The following is a 9,945-nucleotide window of genomic DNA, read 5'->3' as shown; positions in this document are numbered from 1 at the left end:
CTCATAATTGCTACAAAGTATACATCAGTCAGGATTCAGGCAGGTGTGCAGTCTACTTGAGGATAACTAGGGTTGCTAGAAGATGGACAGGAGGCTGAACCAGGCAGCACCAAGTAGCAGTGGTCTGATCAACTCTCATGAAATTAGTACCTGTGGATTATCTTCCAATAAATTCCGAAGTAAATGAGCTGAGTTGCCCAGGGTCCAGGGCTAGACTGGAAATACAAAGCAGCAGTGGAAAATAATTTATGCCAGACCTATAATGCATTGTGTCACATATGTGTGTAATGATCTCCAGTGCTGCAATCCTGGAGGATCTGTTTGAGGACCATCAGTTGCAACTCCTTACATGCTGTAATTGGCCCTGCTTGGGAACACTTCCAGACCATTGTCATCAGAGTATCTCATACAGCACGTGTGAGAAATGTCTTCTTAGAGAGTAATTCAGTGATAGGAGCAAAAGAACCACCTGACATTAAAACTATGGCACCAGATCCTGTCTGCAGCTTGCACACAGGTCTAATGTTTAGGTTTTCATTAACAGGTGGGGGAGATGCCATGTTTTTTTTTGGGGAGTTTTATATTAAAATGCATACATTTGCTAGCACCATGTATAGATGAAATTTAATGCCCTTTAGTAAGTGATTTTAAAAAAAATTAATTAAGCATTTTCATCCTCTGAAGCACACACACACTCTTACTCACCCATACACGCACTGACTGGTACACACACTATTTAACTAACACATTGAAAGCAGAAAATCTGAAAGAGGAATAAAAAGTGGAGGAAAGACAATTTTATTAAAGACACGGAGGCTCCTATTATGCTTCTCTTTCTTTAATTCTCCCTCAGCAGCGAAGAGAGATATATGCAAAAGAGATAAAAAAAAAAAGAACAAATAACATTAGCATATTGACAGTGCTATCATGGGTCTCCACCCCCTTAGTATATAAGGTGTAGCACTTCCTGCTTCTTCCTCTTTCTTCGCTGCTCCCTCAGATAAGTACACTTTATTTTCTATGGTGTGCTCTGGTGGGATTAGTTTGTAGTATATTATACTGTATATTATATTGCATTTCACTAATTTACACTGGAACTACTGGCAGCCTCATTTGCCATCCGCAGCCTCACACCCAGGGGCGTCTCTTGCTCAATCCTCCTCAAGTTGGACAATATCTCGGCGGTCAGATACATAAACCATCTAGGAGGTACCAAATCACGCATCCTGGCGGTTTTGGCTCGAGACTTCTGGCATTACTGCTTGCAAAACAATGTGTCGGTGACCGCGGAACACATACCAGGCCTAGACAATTACACCGCGGACTGGAACTCCAGATACCTGAGGGATCTAGGAGATTGGAGACTCCAACCGAAGGTCTTCTCCAAGATCGCGCGACTATGGGGTCCCTTGAGTGTGGATCTCTTTGCGTCCAGACTGAACACACAACTTCCTCAATTTTTCAGCTGGCGACCGGACCCGGAAGCCTTGGCAACAGATGCTTTTCTTCAAGACTGGACCGGGGGACGAGCATACGCCTTTCCCCCGTTCAACCTGATTGCTCGGACTCTGGCGTACATTCGACGGTACAAAACCACGTTGGTCTTGATAACACCATGCTGGAGATCTCAACCCTGGTTCCCTCACCATCTGGAAATGGCGATCGATTTCCCACAATTACTACCGGATCATACGTCCCTGTTAACCAATCCGGATGGGGAGAACCACGACCTGATAGAACGGGGAATCCTCCGTCTCATGGCATGGCTCCTTTCCGGGGACCCTGGGAAATCACGGAAGTTTTGAGAACAACTACCCAACTCTTGGCGAACGCCTGGGCACCAGGAACACGGCGCACATATGCTACGGCATGGAGAGCTTGGTCCGATTGGTGCCTGGAAAAATCAGTGGATCCCATATCAGCTTCTGTAAAGACGGTACTAGACTTCCTCACTTAATTGTTCAAATCGGGCAAGGCGTTCCGTACAGTCAACATCTACAGATCTGCTATCTCGGCAGGTCATGATACTGTGGACGGAATTCCTCTCGGACAGAACCCCCTGATCTGTTGCCTACTCAAAGGTATACGTTTCGCACGTCCACCAAAATCCAGATACGGATCCTTTTGGGATGTCAACATTGTGTTCAAATTCTTAGAAGAATGGCCCGACAACACGGCACTGTCAAATAAACAATTGTCTGCAAAATTGCTCATGATTTTATGCTTACTATCCTGTAAACGAGTGTCAGATGTACGGGCCTTGGACTGGCAAGCCCGCACGTTCACTCCGGAAGGAGTGCCATTTGATATTTCACGAAGAACGAAATCAGCGACTAAGCAAGTCTTCTATCCACGCCTTCCAAACCAACCGAATCTGTGCCCAATACTGTGCTTAAAAGAATACGAATCCCGTACTTCTTCCCTTCGACCATCAAACGACGGCCCTTTGTTTATTTCACTAAAGAAACCGCACCTCCCAGTATCTATACCTACTCTTGCCCGTTGGGCCAAGTGGTTATTAGCTTCAGCCGGGATAGACGTAACAGTTTTTTCAGCCCACTCGGTGAGAGGCGCTATGGCTTCTAAAGCATCGACAATAGGATGTCGATTAGAAGATATCCTGAAGGCCGCAGACTGGTCTACGGAATCCACATTCCGGAATTTCTATTTTAAACCAATCCAACATTTCTCGGAAAGAGTTATTGCTCAGCTTTGAAAGAGCATAATACTCGCCTCCGTGTCTTTAATAAAATTCCTAAATTTTACTATTAACATGACGTAAAGTCATGATTTTATTAAAGACACGGAGGCGAGTATTATTCCCTTCCCGCCCTCCCTGGGTGGAGGGATTGGATTTCACACGGATATCGACCACAGAGCGGATGTGCCCTTACGTTCAAATTACCTTATTGCAGGTTTCATACACCCCTCAGGTAAGTGGGTATAACATGATACAAGTGGACATAATCTTATAGATATCTTTTTGATCTGGTTTTGATGACATGACAACAATTCTGTACACATTAAGTTATAACCTTTGTGGGGATACATGATACAACCAGTTACCAACCGAATATTACCATATTTTCTCCTCTCATTTTAGCCTGAATTATCCTGTCAAGGTGTCGAAGTGCCGATACAAAGTTCTACAGTCCAACCTCAAAGAATGGACTTTTGACTACCGCCCACTGTTCCTGTTCGGGCCAAGTTTATCGTTCAGTTATGGATCTGGTCTTCGGATCGCGGAAGAAAGAGGAAGAAGCAGGAAGTGCTACACCTTATATACTAAGGTGGTGGAGACCCATAATAGCACTGTCAATATGCTAATGTTATTTGTTCTTTTTTTTTATCTCTTTTGCATATATCTCTCTTCGCTGCTGAGGGAGAATTAAAGAAAGAGAAGCATAATACTCGCCTCCGTGTCTTTAATAAAATCATGACTTTACGTCATGTTTTTTTTATTTTTTATTTTTAATTCTTTATTTTATTGTGCATGAAAAATACAACGATACCAGCAAAGCCACAACAGCTATTGCCAGTTTTTAGGTCTACATTTACAGACAATTGTATGGCTTATCTGAACATTGCACATTTTATATTTTAAAGCAGTTTCAACAATAGTTAAATCAACATGTCAGTTGTAAGGTAGGGCAAACGAGGTACGGATTCTGGTTAACTGACTGACTTATTGTGAGGTGCTAGTGTCACCAGCTTGATAAGCTGAGGCATATCCTATTTGTGTAAGTTTAAGAATCAAAATTAAAACACAATGGGTATCCCTAAGCATAACAGTGCTAACAAACCGAGGCGTGCATGCTAGGTGTAACGAGGCTATGCATACTGTGGCACAAAGTATACCTGTCAAGAGTGGTGTATGACATCTAAATTGTCAAGATGGAGGGTACACGCTAGGTATGTGGTATACTGTCATCTGAGTATAGGAGGGAAATCTACATTTTTATTCTAACGTGACTCTCATACAAGGCTGCAGTGAGATAGATATATATGAAGTTCGAATACGTCGCTAATCATAGTGCTTATTGGTAAGGCTTATAGCACTGCAGGCTCATACACAAAGCTAAAACAATTGCTAGGCAAACGTGAATAATAAAAACAGTATGCTTTTGTGCGCTATTTTTCTGAGGCAGCAGCTGCATTCCAATACATTTTTCCCTCTTGGTCCTCTGAGGGTCTGGGTCAGCCATCGTGGTGAGCTTGGTGTCACTAGCGTGTGTTCGTCGGTTCGTGGGTCAGTTTATTGCAGGCTGGGTGGGAGGTAAGTAGATGGTCTGTCTCCATGCCGTGGTAACCCCATTTGTCAGCATTCTGGCGGGAAAAGACGGTGTCTTGGTAATATGCGGCAGTAGCTGCTGTGCCACTGGTCCAGGGCTATTTCTGGCAGTGTGCTGGGTGAGTGTTAAACTTGTTCGGCCCCCCAGGTCAGTGTTTGCTGGCCCAGCGGCATCGGGGGTTCGGTGGTTGTTGTGGCTTAGTGTGGTAGGGGTTAGCCTGTAGGGTCTTGCTCTTTTAATGCCCCCTTTTTCTATGCCCGTCAAATGTGATTGTACCTTTGGTGATGGTCAGCCAACATAACACTGGGGCCGGCTGTAGTGTTGGAAGGCTTCCCCCTCGCTCCGTTTGCGGGTAGATCGCGCACATGGCAGGCGTGCGGCGGCCATCTTAATGAGGAGTGCCCCATGATCTGCGGCAGGGATTTCTTTTGCTTGCCCGCTTGCTGCACCTCCGGTTGCCCATGCAGACCGGGATAACCCCCCCGGTCCAGGGGGGGGGGGGAGGCCAGGCACCGGCCGGAGACCCGGGAGAGCGGCCGTCTCTTCCCGGCTCAAGCTCCCATGTGCCCCAGGCCCTTGACAGGACGGTGCTGGTGGTCTTGGCGGGTGTCCCCGTGTACCTCTGCAGATGGGGGTCAGTTTGGTTTCCGTTTCGGTGTGCTGGGTGAGCTATTTCTAGCGTTTTTCGCTGTTTTTCCAGTCCCGGAGCAGGAGCTCAGACAGAACGCGTCTGATCCCACCGGCGGCCAGGCCCCGCCCCGACTTTACGTCATGTTAATAGTAAAATCTAGGAATTATTTTTCACATTACAGAAAAGGCAGAAACAAATTCACCAATGCATAACAAGGTGGAGTGACAGTTTTATGCACAAGAATATGACACATGCGCACAAATCTAATGCAGATATGAATAGGTCTGGTCACTGATACAGGATACATAATTACCACATGTTCCCTGTCCAGCATGAATACAGTGCCATCCACTAGTATTGGCACCATTGGTAAATATAATTTCTTTAATATTTAACCTTTTGTTAAAAAATACACTAAAATACACAGCACAGGTTTAAAAAAACAAAGGATAATCATTGTGAAATAAATGTGTGCCACAATTATTAGCACCTATTTAGTCAGTACTTTGTGCTACCTCTCTTTGCCAAAATAACAGCTCTAAGTCCCCTATAATTCATGATGAGGTTGGAGAAAAGATGGCAAGGGATTTGAGACAATTCCTCCATATAGAATCTCTCCAGATCTTTCAAATTGTGGGTTCAATACTGGTTGACTCTCCTCTTCAGTTCATACCACAGGTTTTTTTTATGGGGTTTATGTTCAGGAACTGGAATGGCCATGGCCGGACCTTGATTGTGCAGTCAGTAAACCATTCTTGAGTTGATTTGGACATATGTTTTGGATCATTGTTCTGCTGGAAGATCAAACCATGGCCCATTTTAAGCTTTCTTTCAGAGGCACTCAGGGATTAATTTAATATCTATTGATATGGTAGAAAAACAGCCTCAAACATTAAAGAGCCACCACCATAACCATGGGCATGATGTACTTTTATATATGACTACCGCTCTGTGTGCACACAACTACCTCTAGTGTCTATTGCCAAAAAGCTCTATTTTGGTTTCATCTGACCATAGAACTTGATCCCATTGGAAGTTCCAGCTTTTTTTCTTGAAACCCTTCCAAACAACTTGTGGTGGCATAAGTGACGTTGGATTATCGTTTTTTAGACTTTCTGACCCCAAGACTTTCTGCAGCCAACTTCTGCAACTCTTTTTCTGAGAAACAGGAAGTCATGGCTGAACAATTTCCTGTTCCTAGTCACCCAGGTGTACTAACATTTTTAAAATATCCTTCAAATATATCTTTTTTTTCTCATATGAATACATAGGAGTTCCAATTTTTGTGCCACACATATATTTAGCAAAGTTTTATTATTGGGCATCAACTTGTGTTGTGTCTGCAATTGTTTGATATCCATGAAAGTGTATTTTTTTGAACAAAAGATGAAAAGGTTAAACAACAAATAATTTTTTTCACAGCCTTCTTTGCTCATATTTACCAAGGGCGCCAATATTAGTGGAGAGCAATGTATATTGGCAAGATCACCCGTTACTTCTAGAAGTAGATTAAGTAAGCGTGAGAGCATTTTCCTAAAATGACTTTAACCCCTTAAGGACACATGACATGTGTGACATGTCATGATTCCCTTTTATTCCAGAAGTTTGGTCCTTAAGGGTTTAAAGGACCACTATAATGCCAGGAAAACAAACCCTGGCACTATAGTGTTAATAGGTCCCCCCACCCACACCCCATGGTCGCCCTCCCGCCGGGCTGAAGGGGGAGGAAGGGGCTAAAATCTTACCTTTCTCCAGCGCCGGGGACTCTCCTCCGCCTTCCAACGTCATGGGCTGAATGCGCATGCGCGGCAAGAGTCGCACACGCATTCAGTCAGTCCATAGGAAAGCATTTCTCAATGCTTTCCTATGGACGCTGGCGTCTTCTCATTGTAAAAATCACAGTGAGAAGCGTGGAAGCGCCTCTAGCGGCTGTCAATGAGACAGCCTCTAGAGGCTGGATTAACCCATATGTAAACATAGCAGTTTCTTTGAAACTGCTATGTTTACCGCAGGCAGGGTTAACCCTAGATGGACCTGGCACCCAGACCACTTAATTAAGCTGAAGTGGTCTGGGTGCCTATAGTGGTCCTTTAACCCCTTAAGGACCAAACGTCTGGAATAAAAGGAAATCATGCCATGTCACACATGTAATGTGTCCTTAAGGGGTTAAACTCTGACATGCCCAAGCAGTGTGTGCTTTAAAATCAAATCAATCAGGAGAGGAGGAAGGGAGATTCTGTTAAAGAGACAGTTTTTTTTTTGTACCAAAATAAGGTCTATCTTAAAGCCGCATTGTTACCAAAACTTTTTTTTTGTAATAATGAAAATAATTTTTTTGCCTGCTGACAAAGGGTAAACATTATTTTTTAAAATAACGTAGTAAAACGTTGCCCATACGTATCTCTCCTCCACAATTGACATAATTGTCAAAGCCCCCTACTTGTCCAATTATTCCACCTTATGCTCCCCGCTTGTCCCTCCTTCGTTCACAAGCATCTCACATGTCTCTTCAGGAATCCCATTCTCCCCCTCTTGTTACTTCTTGTATCTCATGCTCTCCACTTCATCATCCATCTATCACATGACACTTGCTAGTGTCCTACCATTGCTGCATATTTTGTTGTTGCCTTGCCCTGGCCTTCTGGTCTTCTTGGCCAATTGGTATAATTTTGGCTTTCTTCACTTGACAAGCTCCCATATGGGTCCAGTGTTGTGAAGGCGTGTATTGGACAAATTAAATCACTATCCCTGTTTCTCTCCACACAGATGCAGCCTAGAACTTATAACCTTTCCTCCTGCCTTCACATTTGCACAATGGAACCTGCAGCACACAGCAAATAAAATGCTCCTTAGTTGGTTGGGGGGTTACTTATCTCCTCACCTGTGAAAGGAAGGACCCTCCTATTTACTTTTTTTTGTTGTCAATCTCTTCATGTCAATCAAACTATCCATATACGTCATATCAAAAAAGGGAAAGTAAGAAAGTAGTACCAGAGACAACTGCTCTGTTCAGTCAAGCTACACTAAGCTGCATACCAATAGTCAGGAAGGCAGAAGAGAGAATGACAGGGAAAGATTGGAGAGGAAATGAGCAGAAGGTGGGTTGTTGGAGGAGGAGAGATAGGAAAGAAGTATGAGTCAGGAAAGTAGTGGAGTCAGGAGAGGTCCCACACCCGCGCCACCCCAGATTGCCGTCATCCGTGCATCTCCCGTAATGGGGTACTAGTTGCGTGCACTCCCCCTCGTAGTCTCCTCCATTCAAACTGTTAAATTAGTCTCTGTTACACAAGTAGAACATCCACATTCTCCAGATTTCCTCATGTTTGTGTAGGCGTCCACCGACTGCCGCTTTGCCATCTGTCAGATTTCCTCCACTCTTCCGAGCCAGTCTTGGAAAGTTGTTGGTTCCTTATGTCGCCACATTGCCAGGATCAGAAAGAGAGCCGCCGTGAGTAAATGACAGTTTCTTTGTATTTTGAGATCAGTAGATCCGTCTTGTTAATTCAAATGTTGACTGGGTGAAAATTCATCCCCTCATCTGTTACCTTCAGCAGCATGTCTCCAGTAGGGAGCAGTGAGTTCTATTTACTATATAAAATCAATAGGTGTGACATTTCTATATACATACATACTCTCTCTCAGTGGCGTACACACAATCCATGGGGTCCCCGTGCGAAACTGATCCGTGGGCCCCCCCCCCTCCCGACACACACACATACTGACACAGAGACACACATATAGACACATACAGACAGATACATACAGACACATACAAACAGACACACACATACATACAAACAGACACACACACACAGACACATACATACACACAGACACAGACAGGCACACACATACATAAAATCAAAAGGTGCGACTCATACACACACTCTCTCTCTCTCAGTGGCGTACACACAATCCATGGGCCCCCCGGTGCAAAACTGATCCGTGGCCCCCCTCCCTATTCCCCCCACTCCTCCCCCCGACACACACACATAGACACATACAGACACATACACACAGACACACACATACAGACACAGACAGGCACACATACAGACATATACAGACACATACATACAGGCACACAGACAGACAGACAGACACATGCACATTCAAAGACACATACATACAAACAGACACACACACACAGACAGGCATACATACATACAGACAGGCTTAAATACATACATACAGACACACACAGATAGACACACATACATACAAAGACATACATACATACAGGCAGACACACATACATACATACAGACATACAAGCACACACACACACACACACATAAATACAGACAGACAGGCAGGCACACACACAAATACAGGCAGTCACACACACACACACATACATACATACAGACAGGCACACAGACAGACACATACACACACACACACATAATATTTAAGTCACCCTCCTGTTTCCTACCTTTTAGGTGCAGGAGGGTGACTTTCCCTGGGGTCCAGTGGTGGCTCAGGTGGATGGGAGTCAGAGTTTCCACTCTGACTCCCTGGTCTTCCTCCCGCTCTCTGTATACTGGGAGGAGTGACGTGCAGTCACTTTCTCCCAGCTTGTGATGTCATCACAGGGGGCCCAGTTTCGCTGTTAAAGCACCCAGCGCAGACCGGGCCCCCTTACAATTCATATCCATCGGGTGACCCTGACAGCATGGGCCACCCGATGGACCTATTGGATGGCGGCCCCAGCGGTTTGCCGCATGGGCAGCAAATGCTGATGGCGGGTACTCGGTCGCAGGGGTCCACAGGACACCAGTGCACTCTCTCTTTTTCTCTTCTGAAAGAGTAGTCTAAATGGACAATCTCTATCTTACAAGAACATAATAGGAGATGTTTACTATTCTCCCTCCCTGCACAATATTGAATTCCTTAAGTCCAGATCAAGGGATCAGCATTAAACAAATTAAAGTGTACCTGTCATGGTATACACTGTCAAGGTTAGGTTAGGTTCCCCAACACGCTAACTGTAGGACTAACAGGCAACCCAAGCTAGACGTA

This window comes from Pelobates fuscus, chromosome 5 (assembly GCF_036172605.1).
Source record: "Pelobates fuscus isolate aPelFus1 chromosome 5, aPelFus1.pri, whole genome shotgun sequence".
In the NCBI taxonomy this organism is placed as follows: Eukaryota; Metazoa; Chordata; class Amphibia; order Anura; family Pelobatidae; genus Pelobates; species Pelobates fuscus.
This window is presented reverse-complemented; position numbering follows the sequence as displayed.